A 15852-nucleotide genomic window follows, 5' to 3' on the forward strand; every position below is an offset into this window, starting at 1 on the left:
AGTGGACAGGTCTTGAGACATTTCCAGATTGAGTTAATATTTTTATTGACATTATATGCTACAGAGTTTGGAATATTGCTTTATTTTTATTTTATATAAATATGTTTGAAATAGGCAGTTTTCAAAATGTATCCCTCTAGTATGCTGTTTTTAAGTCCTTTGGGTATAGACTGAGGAGAGGGATAGCTGGGTCAAATGGTGGTTCCATTCGCAATTTTCCAAGAAATCTCCATACTGCTTTCCATATTGGCTGCACCAATTTGCAGTCCCACCAGCAGTGTATGAGTGTACCTTTTCTCCCCATATCCTTGCCAACACTTATTGTTGTTTGTCTTCATAATAGTTGTCATTCTGACTGGAGTGAGATGAAATCTTAGAATGGTTTTTGATTTGCATTTCTCTAATTGCTAGTGATGATGAACATTTTTTCATATATTTGTTGATTGATTATACATCATCTTCTGAGAATATAGAGGTAGAGAGTTCAGTACCAAGTTTCCTTAATGTTATATTCTAAGATTTTTAGAGAAAAATGCTACAAATTAAACTCATACCCACTGGAGGAGATGAATGTGGTTTTTCAAATTCATATAAAACAAAAAATAAAATTCTACAATTTAAAAATTGCTGACATTTTCAATTAATGCTGCATTCTTTTGTGTTTCCTTAGAGAAATTACTCATGATAAGATGAAATCTGACTCCAGTAAGCTTCTCCAGGAGCTGACATGACATGGTATAGGATGCTGAGAGTTCTGCTGCTCTTCAAGAATGACACTCAGGAACACTGGAAAATTAGTTGAAAGTGCTTAAAAATCAAAAAAATTACTTGAGAAAACATGCATTTCTGGTTTCATGTAAGAATTTAAGTCCTGAATTTTTCAGGGCATGCAATATCTTTGCTGTTTTTGATATCAAGGCCTGGAACTCTATTTGCTGTTAATATCATCCTTTTTGTATTCACATTCTAAATGAAATTCTTGTTGAGTCATTTTTATCTTTCTTAATGTCAGAAAAAGTTGGTCCACAAGCAATTGTTTTTTTCCAGTTTTCACTATCAGAGAACTTTGTGTCCCTATTGTATTTGAACCGTTGAAAAGAGTCCAGGTTCTACTGAGAAAGCTCCCAGAGCAGGTAGACTCCAGTAGAGAGAAGCATTCTCTTTTGGTCTGTGCTTCAAATGTTTCCCAGTTGCCTGCATGACCCAAAACTTTCTTAATCTCAATTTCATGACTTTATGTTTGATATATATGGTGTTTATAGTTCATGCGTCAGTAATAGCTATTTCTTCATTGTCCTCAACTTTTAACATTCTACATTGTGAAGTCTCTTATTATAGAGAAATAATATGTTTACATAATCTGCTCTTATGACAGGCTTCTTGGCTCCTGAAGCAGAAAAAAAGGTATCTAGAAAAAGACTCTGAAAAGAAGCTAAAGAAAACAAAGTAAAGAACAGTGAAAACTGGATCAGGGGAGAGATCAAGGCAGTGAAGATAGAAAGCATTAGATACAAAGAAAAGTAATTTATGTTTGTGGGGTCTTATACTGCCCAAATCAGTGGTGAATGCTATGTGTGTGTGTGCGCGCGTGCATGTGTATAAAATACATGCATACATAATATATATGAGCATATATAGCATACACACAGATCCATACATTCATGCATTATTTTACATATATAAACATATATTATATACATGTATAATTTCGTTCATTTCCATACAACCCAGTAGACTATATTTTATCTCTTTTAAGCTAAATAAACTGGAACTCAGAGAGATTAATATATCTACCCAAGATTATATATTCACCAAGTTATAAAACTAGAATTCAAAGCCAGGTCTGTCTATATTTTCTAATGAAGCACACTGCTCACACATAAAATTTTCATATTTTTTAAAAAAGGATGCCTAAGTAGAACCTGAGACAGTGATTTCAGTGAGTGAATTTACTGAGGGGGTTCTCCAGAGAAAAATATTGATGGAGGCAGGATGGGATGAGAGAAGGAGGTATATAAGGATGTATTCTTAGCTGGGCTCTAGCTGCAGCTTAATTCCATGGACACTACTGGAGTATGAAGGCTGCCAGAGTTGGTTCCACCCGAGGGCAAGGGGCCTGAACTTTTATAACCCCATATCAGTTAATACTTGACTGAGGTTTGTCAGGGAGGGGAAGGATTGTGAGTAGTTAGCACCAAGTGACCACAGCATCTGGGGATGAAGCAGGACACAGAGTACAAAAGCTCAAGAAGATATAGTTGAAAACAGTTCATTAAAAATGTAAGCTCTGGCTGGGGATGTGGCTCAAGTGGTAGTGCGCTCGCCTGGCATGCGCAGGGCACTGGGTTCTATCCTCAGCACCACATAAAAATAAAAATAAAGATGTTGTGTCCACCGAAAACTAAAAAATAAATAAAATAAATATTAAAAAAATCCCTCTCTCTCTCTCTCTCTCTCTCTAAAAAAAAACCCGTATGCTCATCTTATATTTTCCTTCTGAAACATGGCTCTAAAATCTCAATGTGAGTTTTCCCCAGAGAATGCAGAGAAATATCCTTCTCAACTACAGTTAAAAAACAGAATATGGAAAGTAATTATCACAAGACTCCAACATTGAAGGCATGGACTTTCTTCCATAGATGAAAGCCTTGTGAATTAGGAATAGTTATTTTCTTTTTATGATCAAAGAAACCAAAATTCAAATGGTTTAAATACCTTGAATAAGATTGCAGAGCAGAGTGTGGTGGTGCACACCTGTAATCCCAGCGGCCAGGAGCTGAAGACAGGGGGATCACGAGTTCAAAGCCAGCCTTTGCAACAGTGAGGCACTAAGCAACTCAGTGAGACCTTGTCTCTAAATAAAATACAAAAAAAAATAGGACTGGGGATATGGCTCTGCAATCATGTGCCCCTGAATTCAATGCCTGGTACTGCTCCCTTCCCCCCAAAAGATTGCAGAGACAATAAATGGTAGAGCTAGGTTTCAAGCTCAAGTTTATATGATGCTAAAGTATTTTGCATCATAAGTAGGCTGTAAATTTCCATTACAAAACTTTCTTATAAATGAGCTTTTGAAGTGACTAAATAGAAATAATGATTTCTAGTTACTTAAGACCACAGAGCAAAATCACTCTGATTCATATCATTTGATTTGTTTCTCAAAGCCGAATTTCAGAACATATATTGTTTTAAAGAATGTAGAAATCCTACACTTAAAAGAATATTTTAAATTTTGTTGTCTTTTCATATTTGGTAGGTAACAAAATTGTTAATATTGTAGTTTCAGTGCCCAGATAGTTCAGCCTTGACAATTGTAATCAAATAATTTATTATGAAAGAGGAACTATGATATGATATATATTTCCTCTAGGGAAGAGAATGATCTTCTGGATATTTAGATTTCAAATGACTTGGTAAGGCAGAAAGTCAATGAAGTACAATAAATAGACCCAGTGGAAACATTTTCCTTAAGCAGCCCAGTCTAAAACATTCATTCTTCAGATAATGTCAAGATTAGATTAGCCTGGTTAGGAATCCCATTTTCTAAATGAAATTTTGCAGCTGAAATGCCAAAGTTTTTACCATGTTATTATCCTTTTGAGAAAAATAGCAAACATACTCTTCAGTCTCTTCTAGATATTTGATATGAAGTTACTATGATTTGAATACTGTTTCTTCCCCCAAACTTATGCAGGAATATTGTCTAAAAGTCATTTATAAATAATGGTATGAAGAGGGTGGGAAGCTTCTTTGACTATGGTGTTTAGAGACGGGGGTCTTTGAAAAGAGATTATGTTTAGAGAAGGTCATTAGAGTAGAAACTTGAGTGAATCCTAGTGGCTTCATAATAAGAGAGATAGACCAGACACAGATATAGACACACATGCTACCCTTCTCTTGCCATGTAATATCATGTGCCTTCTCAGGACCCTGCTAGTAGGAAGGCCATCCTCCATGAGTGACACAGCAAGTGAGGACACTGGTCAGAGCCTATGCCATTCTATTTCAACTGTTAGCCTGCAAAACTGTGAGCTAAAAGAATTTCTTTTCTATTTGACTAGCATAATATAAAACAACTAAAGAATGTATATAAAAAATACCTCAATTACAACTGTGCATAGTCTTCAGCATTTATATATTTTATATTCAAATAGTAGAACACTTATATGTAAAGACTTTAGAAACAACCTAAACAGCCAAACCAAAGAGATGAGCAAACATATCCCTCACAGACAGACATGTACACCAAAGCCACAGTCAACTCAGCCTAAACTGAATAACTATTGCGATCTTTGGGCCTGGAGTTTTGTTGATACTGAGTATTTTGAAAGGGAATAATCAATAGTAATGAGTATAGGGTCAGGGAAATGGATAACAAGATATCTTCAAAGGAGTCTGATATATTCTAGGGGAACGGTAAATAGAGTGCCAGACTAAAACAGGTAAGAACAGAGACAGAAATATCACTGCTCCTTGGGTATTCCTCTCCAGATGACTATACTTAGGTAAAGAGGTGAACATGGAATAGTACAACCCTATTTTATGTTGACTTAGCAAGTCTTCAAAAAAAAGGATAGTTTTATTCAATTTTATATCAATATTTCCCCCAATGACAGTTTTCTATCTAAATAAATAGTAACAACAATAAACAAACCAAAAACATGATCAATATCCAAAAAATTCTCTTAGAAGAAGAAATGACAACTTTTTTTTATAAGAAAAAATTAAAACATAAGACCTTTGGTAATATTTAAATAGAACATATATTGGTTGATTTACTTGGGAAAGTATCAAAGGAAGTTTTGTTCAAGAGGAACAAATTCCATGATATTGGCACCCCATCATCATGCCATCTCTATGTCAACCTTAGAATTTCAGGATCTAATTCCAAAGCTGCCTTTTCCATGAAATTTTATTTGATCTCTTAATCCTGAAATAATGTCTCATCACATTATTATTCCTTATTCTGTACTGATTCTTCTGCTATACCACCAAATTCTTAAAATCTGGGATTATGCCTTAATTCGTTGTAATAACCCAATACCCAGTCAAATATACACTATTTTCCCATTACTTCTTTTGTGAAAGTAAACCATATTACAAAAATTCAAAGGTAACTGAAATTCCAACCAGATGTACTAATATGTTCTTTTTTAGAATATGGTAAAGATCAATGGAATACTTACAAAGGTACTAAAAATGTATAAAGGTCTAAAGAATATAATATGGTTCTGCTATTGTAATCATCATTATCACCACTGAGTCAGAAGTACAATCTCAAAAATAATGTAGAAAGAATGTGCTGCTCTGATAGAGGAAAATTAAAGCAGCATTAATTCTTTTAAAATATTATTTGACCATCATGAATCATTGCTATTTAATCATTTCTAAAGTGCATCTCCATCAAGAGGTCTTGGAATAACTTTAAGAGAAATGCCTACAATTTCAAACTAATACGATTTTATAATTCTAGGCTATTTCAGAGACTACAACAGCTATTTCTTCAGCTAATTAATAGAAGAGACTGTGTGCTGTAGGAGTACCAGAACCACACTATGACATAAGAGTCTAAAACTCTAGTTCCATCTTTTTACCAATAAATTCATTTGATTTTTATTGGTCAAGACTTCGGTTAATGCAAAATGAGCCAATATAAAATATAAAATGAAAACTTTACCACATTTTCAATGTTTAACACGTCTAGGGATCTCAGTTAATGGCTGAGAAAAATCTATGTGTATGAAACCTGATGTAGAAACTCTGGAGAGTTACAAAAAGGAATGCACAATTTCTACTTTAAAGGAATTTAAAAATATTAGGGTACACAGATTTGTCACACAAACACCTGAAGACATTTTCTTTATCTGTCTCTCTGTCTCTCTGTCTCTCTCTCTCTCTCTCTCTCACACACACACACACACACGCATAATTACAAGAAGGAATAAGAGGCTCTAAGGACATTATTTGGACAGTGATGATATATTGAAGTTATATTAAAAATACTGAAGACTCAGGCATGCAGAAAGTAATGTTTCACTCAGTTGTTTAAAATAAGTAGAGTAGGTCCATAAAAACTTACATGAGGAAAGACAACTCAAGGAGAGATGGGGTAGAGATGGATGTTTGAAGTTAATTGGGTTTGATCGATTGATTATATTCAATATGCAAAGGTAATATAGATGCAATTATGTGTATTATAATGACATTATTATAACTTGTTTAATCATTACTTGTTTTTACAAGTTATAAAATCATCTGCATAAAGTCCGATAGATATGGACCTTCAAGATAATGTCTGTTTGTGTTCAACATAAATATTTTGCTCTAGCCTATGATTTGAAAAAAAAAAAACCTTTATTAAAAAACTTGTAATTATTTCTAGTAATTTTTTTGTCTTTTTTTTTTTTTGGTACTGGGGATTGAACCTAGGAGTGCTTAACCACTTAGCCACATTCCCTTTTTTTAAAAAAAAAATATTTTATTAGAGATAGGGTCTTGCTAAGTTGCTTAGGGTCTCAATAAGTTGCTGAGGCTGGGTTTGAACACTCTCCGTCCTTCTGTCTCAGCTTTCCGAGTTGCTAGGATTATAGGCAAGTGCCACCGTGCCCAGCTAGTAATACTTATTTTGAGTTTTTCTTTTCCCTCATTGGGAGTGCCATTTTTAAAAATGTTTACTGAGTAATCAACATGGTAAAATTATAAAGTACTAGTTAAAAAACTAGGCAAGGATCACCCAAGGAATCATAACCTTCCTTCCCTTCACTTATTTGATGACTAACAGTGATAAAATTGACTAAAACTTCTGGGGCTTAGTTTTATCTTCTAAGAATTCTCCTTTTCATTCATTTACAACACAATTTCATTTATAAAGTTTGAGACGTTATACTAGTCACTAAAAGTACAGAGATAAAAGATACAATCATGGCTCTAAAAAATGTATAAGTTGGCTAGAAGACAAGAAAGGAAGCAAGTCAATAAAATGAAGAAGATTCATTTGAGCAAAATTCAAGGAACAAATAGCAACTGGCCAATTATTCTTTTAGGCTGGAGGCCATCACTGGTTATGAATGCACACCCAACACACCAGATCTCCCCAATAAGGTGTCCTCATCCACGTGAGAATAGTAGATGAGTCAGAAAGCACTTACCCCAAATATATTTAAGTTTGAAGGAAAGAATAAAAAGACAAGAGTCTGAGGAAAAGAATCCCAACATTTAAGGGATATGCAGCATCTACAGGAAGTTGAGAGAAATGTTAGAGTTATAAAACAAAAAGGGAATGATTTCATGTGCTGAAACTGTATAGGGGTCCAGAGAGGAAAGACTCAGAATTCTTAATTGGATTTCAGGTTAAAATATTATTAGTGGCATTTACCAGAACAATTTCAATAACATGGTAATGTTAGAGTCTGGAGATGTCTTAGGTAAGACTACTGAATCTGTTCTCCTTCATTATTCCCTCTATCTTCCAGCTGCTCTAGTTTCATCTATTTTCCTTAGCCCTGTCATTCACCACCCCCACCCCAACTAGCTTGAAAAATGTTTAGGGCCATGACTGTATGTTTTATCTCTGTATTTCAGTGACTAGGGTAGTACTTCTCTTAAACATGCCCTCTGTGGACCCAATTCTCTATCTCATTCATCACTTAGACCATCAGAAGAAATACCACCTCCTACAGGAAATTCCTGGCAAGTCTCCTGCCTCCACTTTTGCCACTACCACAATCCATTTTCATATCACATACAACCAATCCTTTAAAAGAAGAATCAGATAGTCATGGCATATACTTCCTTATATAAAACACTATTTCTTACCACTAATATACTGATATGGAAAATCCCCATAGTTTTTACCCTCATAATCCTATGTTCTACTCTTCTCTCTCCATTCTTATTATATTTCACTCATATTGTACTTATTTTTTTTAGAGAGAGAGAGAGAGAGAGAGAGAGAGAGAGAGAGAGAGAGAGAGAATTTTTTTAAATATTTATTTTTTATTTCTCGGCGGACACAACATCTTTGTATGTGGTGCTGAGGATCGAACCCAGGCCGCACGCATGCCAGGCAAGCGCATCCCCAGCCCCATATTGTACTTATTTATTTCAATAACTCCAGCATTGTTCCCAACCTAGCAGTTTCCTAGTTTGTACTGGCTGGTTCCTAGTTTTTAGCATTCTCTTGCTTAGGTAACCAGCTTCTTATGTCTACCTGAAATTCCCTTCCCACAGATTTCATATTGCTAAGTTTTAAAAGAATTGAAGCCTTCCCTGAATATTGAAATGCATAGTCTGTTATTTTTCTGTCACAAAAACCTGCTTGAATTCTTCACATCCTACTAGTCAGCATCTGCTTTTTAAATTTTCTGTCTCTCAAGATTCGTGCAGATATATTGCCTTATTCATAAATAACTTTCATGCTAATAACTATTGGCTGAATAAATGCATAGATCCCTGTGTTAATTGCAGTGAGATGAAAAATAAACAGGACAAGGAGCGACTAGAGATTTTGTAGGTAAAAAAAATAAATTGTTAAATTTTGACTAGAACCAAAGAAAAATGATGCAGTTCTTGGAGTGAGCAGGCTTTACTGGTGATTCTTGTGTGTGTTTGGGTGTGTAGATTGGATTGCAGTGATTTTAGCATTTTTTAATCTGATGAGAATGAGAGGTGGGAGACCAAATAAAACAGAAGATAGAGGGAATAATGAAGAAAAACAGATTCTGAGAAAATGGATGGTACTATATTCAGAGTATGGGTGGACTTACTAGCCATTGAAAGAAAAAAAGAGAGAGAGAGAGCTCTGCCACTTAAACTGGTGAGAAATAAGGATATAAATGCTTGACTGTTTTCCCTCTTTTAATTTCCATACCTGCTACTGTATAACCTATTATTTCATTTTATATGCCATGCATATTTTCTTCTCTCATTAGAAATTCTCTTCTTTTTAAAAATTTAAAAAAAAACACCATTGGTTGATACTTTTACATGACAATGGAATCCATTTGACATAATCATAAAAGCATCTCATTAGAGATTCTCATATAGTGTCACTGTATTTGGCCTTATAAGTGCTCTTTATGAGAATGCTTCATGTTTATTTAACCAGCATTCTTTTTTTTGTAATTTGATGAAAGCAAGTCTTTTATTTTTATTTGTTCTTTTTAGATATATATGACAGTATTTTTAAGTTATTGGTAGTAGCAAGTTTGTTTCAAATTGTTCATTCTTAAAATAGGATTGCATCAAACTCTATATAGATCTCTCTATATATATCTATATATACATATGAGATATATATTCTTTTTTCTTAAATTTTTATTTGTTTTAATTAGTTATACGTAATAGTAGAATGCATTTATGCACTTTGATATATCAAACATAGATGGGATATAATTTCTCATTTTTCTCACGGTACATCTTATAGAATAATATTGGTCATGCAGTCACATATATACATAAAGTAATCATGTCTGTTTCATTCTACTATCTTTCTTATCTTCACATCCCTTCTCCTTCTATCCCATCACTTCTCTCTACCTAATCTAAGGTAATGCTATTCTTGCCTAGTGCCCCCTGACTTATTGTGAATTAGCATCTGCATATTAGAGAAAACATATGGCCTTTGGTGTTTGGGGATTGGTTTATTTCGCTTAGCATAGTATTCTCCAACTCCAACCATTTATTGGCAAATGCCATAACTTTACTCTTCTTCAAAGCTGAGTAATATTCCATTGAGTATATATACCACATTTTCTTTATCCATTCATCTATTGAGGGACACATATGTTCCACAGTTTAGCTCTTATGAACTGAGCTGCTATAAACATTGATGTGGCTGCATTATTGTAGTATGCTGATTTTAAGTTCTTTGGGTATAAACCAAGGAGTGGGATAGCTAGGTCAAATGGTGCTTCCATTCCAAGTTTTCTGAGGAATCTCCATACTGCTTTCCAGAGTGTTGTACCAATTTGTAGTCTCACCAGCAATGTATGAGTGTACCTTTTTCACCATCCTCACCAACATTTATTGATGCCTGTATTCTTGATGATTGCCATTCTGACAGAGGTGAGATGAAATCTTAGAGTAGTTTTGATTTGCATTTCTCTAATTGCTAGAGATGTTGAGCACATTTCATATATTTGTTGATCAATTGTATTTCTTCTTCTGTTTAGTTCCTTAGCCCATTTATTGATTGGGTTATTTGCCTTTTTGGTGTTAAGTTTTTTGAGTTTTTTATATATCCTAGAGATTGATGCTTTATTGGAGGTGCATGTGGTAAAAATTTTCTCCTAATCTCTAGGTTCTCTCCTCATGTTACTAATTGTTTCCTTTGCTGAAAAGAAGCTTTTTAATTTGAATCCATCCCATTTATTGATTCTTGATTTTACTTCTTGTGCTTTAGAAGTCTTGTCAAGGAAATCAGACTCTAAGCTGATGTGGTGAAGATTTGGGCCTATTTTTTCTTCTGTTAGGCACAGGGTCTCTGTTCTAGTGCCTAAGTCTTTGATTCATTTTGAGTTGACTTTTGTGCAGGGTGAGAGATGGAGGTTTAATTTTATTTTGCTACATATGAATTTCCAGTTTTGCCAGCACCATTTGCTAAATAGGCTATCTTTTCTCCAGTGAATGTTTTTGGCACCTTTGTCTAGTATGACATAATCATATTTATGTGGGTTTGTCTCTTTGTCCTCTATTCTGTACCACTGGTCTACAAGTCTATTTTGGTGCCTATACCATGCCTTTTTTTGTTACTGTAGTATAGTTTAAGGTCTGGTTTTGTGATGCCTCCTTTGTCACTCTTCTTGCTAAGGATTGCTTTAGCTATTCTGGGTCTCTTATTTTTCCAAATCAATTTCATGATTGCCTTTTCTTTTTCTATGAATAATGTCATTGGGATTTTAGTAGGAATTGTATTATATCTGTATAACGTTTTTGGTAGTATGGCCACTATGACAATATTAATTCTGCCTATCCAGGAGCATGGTAGATCTTTCCATCTTCTGAGGTTTCCTTCAATTTCTTTCTTTAGTGTTCTGTAGTTTCATTGTAGATAGAGTTCACCTACTTTGTTAGATTGATTCACAGGTATTTTATTTTTTTTGAGGGTATTGTGAATAGAGTAGTTTTCCTAAATTCTCTTTCAGTGGATTCATTGCTAATGTATAGGAATGTGTTTGATTTATGGGCATTGATTTTATATCCTGCTACTTTGATGAATTCATTTATTAGTTCTAGAAGTTTTCTGGTGAAATTTTTTAGATCTTCTAGACATAGAATCATGACATCAGTGAATAATGATAGTTTGAGTTCTTCTTTACCTGTTTATATTCCTTTAATTTCTTTCTTTTATCTAATTGCTCTGGCTAGAATTTCAAGGATGATGTTGAATAGAAGGGGTGAAAGAGGACATCCTCCTCTTGGTTCCAGTTTTTAGTGAGAATGCTTTCAATTTTTCTCCATTTAGAATGATGCTGGCCTTGGGTTTAGTAGTATAGCTTTTACAATGCTGAGGAATGTTTCTAATATTTCTAGATTTTTTAGTGTTTTGAACATGAAGGTGTGTTGTATTTTGTCAAATGTTTTTTTTCTGCTTCTCTTGAGATGATCATATGATTCTTGTTGTTAAGTCCATTAATATGATGAATTACATTTATTGATTTCTGTATGTTGACTGAACCCTGCATCCCTGGGATGAACCCTGCTTGATCATGGTGCACTATCTCTTAAATATGTTTTTGTATGTGATTTGTCAGAATTTTATTGACAATTTTTGCATCTATGTTCATCAGGGGTATTGGTATGAATTTTTCTTTTCTTGATGTGTCTTTGTCTGGTTTTGGTATCAGGGTGATATTAGCCTCATAGAATGAGTTTGGAAGGATTCCCTCCTTTTCTATTTCATGGAATACTTTGAGGCATATTGGTGTTCATTCTTCTTTGAAAGTCTTGTAGAATTTGGCTGAGAATCCATCTGATCCTGGGCTTTTCTTGGTTGGTAAGTTTTTTATTGTGTTTTCTATTTCGTTACTTGAAATTGATCTGTTTAAAGCATGTATGACCTCCTCATTCAGTTTGGGTAGGTCATATGTCTCTAGAAATTTGTCAGTGTCTTTGAGATTTTCTATTTTATTAAAGTATAAATTTTCAAAATAGTTTCTAATTATCTTCTCTATTTCAGATGTGTCCATTGCAATATTTTCTTCTTCATTTGTATTTTAGTAATTTGAGTTTTCTCTCTTTTTCTCTTTGTTAGCACAGACAGGGGTTTATCTATTTTATTTATTTTTTTCAAAAAACAATTTTTTGTTTTGTCAATTTTTAAATTGTTTCTTTTGTTTCATTTTCATTGATTTGTGCTCTGAATTTAATTATTTTCTGCCTTCTACTGCTACTGCTGTTGATTTGTTCTTCTTTTTTTAGGGCTTTGAGATGTAGTGTTAGGTAATTTATTTGTTGACTTTTTATTCTTATAATGAATGTACTCAATGCAATAAACTTTACTTTTAGTACTGCCTTCATTATGTCCCAGAGATTTTGATATATTGTATCAGTGTTCTCATTTATTTCTAAGAATTTTTTTATTTCATCCTTGATTTCTTCTACTATCCATTCATTATTCAATAGTGTATTATTTAGTCTCCATGCATTACAGTAGCTTCCATTTTTTATTTTATCATTGATTTCTAATTTTATTCTATGTGGTCTGAAAGAATGCAGCAGAATACAACAGACACTAGTATGGCAATATGTAAATCAATGGAAGTGTAACTGATGTGATTCTGCAATCTGTATACGGGGTAAAAATGGGAGTTCATAACCCACTTGAATCAAAGTGTGAAATATGATATATCAAGAACTATGTAATGTTTTGAACAATAAAAATTTAAAAAAAAAGAATGCAGGGTATTGTCTCTGCTATGTGTATTCAATAAGAGTTGCTTTGTAGCATAAGATATGGTCTGGTTTAGAGAAGGGGCCATGTGATGCTGAGAAGAAAGTATATTTGCTAACTGATGGATGAAATATTTGATATATGTCTGTTAAGTCTAAATTATTATTTGTATTATTTAGTTCTATAGTTTTCTTGTTTAGTTTTTGTTTGGAAGATCTGTCCAGTAGGGAGAGAGGTGTGTTAAAGTAACTTAGTATTATTGTGTTGTGGTCTATTTGACTCTTGAAATTGAAAAGGATTTGTTTGATGTACCTAGGTGCTCCATTATTTGGGGCATAAATATTTAGAATTATTATGTCCTGCTTATATATACTTCCATTAAGATGTATGAAATGGTCTTGTCTCTTCTGATTAACTTTGATTTAAATTCTACTTTATCTGAGATGAGAATAGAAACCCCTGCTTTGTTTACTTAATTCATATGAGTGATAAGTTTTTTCCCATCCTTTCACCTTTATACTATGGATGTCTTTGCCCATGAGGTGAGTCTCTTTAAGACAGTATATTGTTTGGTCATGATTTTTAATCTAATCTGCCAGTCTATGTCTTATGATTCATGAATTTAGGCCATTAACATTTACAGTTATTATTGAGGTATGATTTGTATTCCCTGTCATTCTGATTTATTTCTGGTTTTTGATTTATCTTAGTTTCTCATTTGGTTGAATGTCTCTTTAGTGTAGATCCTTCCTTTGCTGGTTTTCATTTTGTGTTTTTCATTTCATCTTCATGGAATATTATGTTGAAAATGCTCTGTAGTATAGGCTTTCTACTTGTGAATTCTTTAAATTTTTGTTTATCATGGAATGTTTTAATTTTATCTTTAAATATGAAACTTAATTTTACTGGATATAAAATTATTGGTTGGCATCCATTTTCTTTCAGAGCTTGGAATATATTATGCCAGGGCCTCTTAGCTTTGAGGGTCTGGGTTGAGAAATCAGTTGAGATCTGAGTTGGTTTCCCCCTATATGTAATTTGATTTTTTTCTCTCACAGTCTATAAAATTTTACCTTTATTCCGTGTATTTGTCATTCTCATTATAATGTGTCTTGGTGTGAGTCTGCTGCAAATTTGTACATTTAGTGTCCTGTAAGCCTCTTGTATTTCATTTTCCATTCCATTCTTTAAGACAGCATATTGTTTGGTCTTGGGAAAATTTTTGCTTTTATATCATTGAAAAGATTATGCATTCCTTTGGTTTGTATCTCTGCTCTTTCATTTATTTTGATAACTCTTAAATATGATCTTTGCATCTTTTCCCATAATTCTTAGATGTTCTGCTCATGATTTTTTTTTTTTTTTTACCATCTTGTCTGCATGGTCAACTCTACTTTCCATATTCTCTATATTTTGTCTTCATTGTCTAAGATTCTGTCTTCCAAGTGATCTAGTCTGTTGGTGATACTTTCTATTGAAATTATAATTTGGTTTATTGATTTCTTCACTTCTAGGATTTCTTTCTGCTTCCTCCACCCCGACCCCCGCTGCAATCTCTAACTCTGTATTGAAGTGGTCTTTCACTTCCTGTATTTTTTCTTTGATTTAAGTCCTTATACTATTCTTTACTTCACATATCAGTTTAACTATGTACAATCTGAACTCCTTCTTGAACATTTTTCTACTATATTTTCAGATGTTTTTCAACTATATTACCAGATGTTGTTGAAGCATCTTGGTTAGTTTGGGGGCACTTTATTCCCTTGTTTTTTTCATGTTTTAGTGTGTTTTCCTATCTAGAAATATGGATCTAAGGCAGGATAAATTCTACCCTGTAGACCTATAGTGTCCCTGAAGGTTTCTAGCACCTCACCTTTACTTGTGAGATCAATATCAACAGCACCCTGTGTACACAGTATATAGCCTTATTAAACCTGATAACTCCCACTAAGGTGTCTACTGCTTTCTTGCATTAAACCAAAATGATGACTTCAATAACTATCTATACTACAAACAGAAAATTTGTTTAAAAGATTTATAATTTCAGATGGTGGATGAGAGAAAACAGAGGTAGTGTAGTATGCAATATTCATGAGGGAGGAAGAGAGAAGCTAGAAGTAAAAATTCACAGGAAGAGTGGAAGAGGAGCTGAGAGAAACTGGCTGTTGGTTGGAGAAAAGAAAATACACAAGAGAGAGGAAGAATGTAAACAAAGAGAAAAATTAAATACATAAGAATACAACAAAAATGCAAAACACCATTCGTAAATCATTGTCCTCTACATACTGATACATAAAAACATCCTGTTCCAAATATGGTAGAGAGATTAGTGAATCAAAAAATAAATAAATCTTGCTGGAAAGTCAAACTATCTCTGTCCATGTTCAATGGTGTCTCAGCCCTGTCTCTGATGTCTTTCAGAATCACCAATCCCAGATCAGCCCTCGCAAACCCAGTCTCTATCCCACCGATCTGGGCCTCAGATACCTCAGGCTCAGTCATGCTGCAGTCCCAAGATATCAATGCTGCTCCTACCTACATAGAGACCACCAGGGATACACTCATGCAAAGGAGCAACCCCAAGATGCTGCAGCAAGACAAGGGCTCCCAGCACTCTCATCAGGAAGACCCCAGGCTCCTCCAAACCTACAAACACCCCACGCTGGACCTGCAGATCCCATTTGGAGTCCCCAGACAGAAGCTCTTGTGATAGTAAACCTGCTGGTACCTGAGCCCCCGGCCCTGGCTGGTGTTCCAAAATGGGTGCACACATGCAACCAAACCTGAAGTCTCCCCGAAGCAGTCCTCTAGGGCATGATGGCAGCTGTAGTGGTGGTAGTTGTTAGCAGCAGGCAGCAGGTAAGCAGTAGTAGTGGCTGCAGTGGCAGCTGCAAATGCAGCTGTGGGGGAAGTGACACCAGGCAACTCCAGGGGTCAGCAGCAGTGTTGGCTTCAGTTGC

At 34.3% G+C, this 15852-nt stretch overlaps 1 pseudogene across 1 annotated transcript in view; it reads left to right on the forward strand.

The window, feature by feature from the left end:
• The window catches only part of LOC308653172 (dnaJ homolog subfamily B member 6-like), a 55283-nt pseudogene extending 39681 nt beyond the window's left edge, over positions 1-15602 (forward strand). The window contains exon 2 of the transcript in view: positions 15314-15602. The product of the transcript in view is annotated as a dnaJ homolog subfamily B member 6-like (transcript). The remainder of the gene's footprint in view (positions 1-15313) is intronic.
• The last annotated feature ends 250 nt before the right edge of the window (positions 15603-15852 follow it).

This window comes from Spermophilus citellus, assembly GCF_964194105.1.
Source record: "Spermophilus citellus genome assembly, chromosome: 1".
NCBI lineage: Eukaryota > Metazoa > Chordata > Mammalia > Rodentia > Sciuridae > Spermophilus > Spermophilus citellus.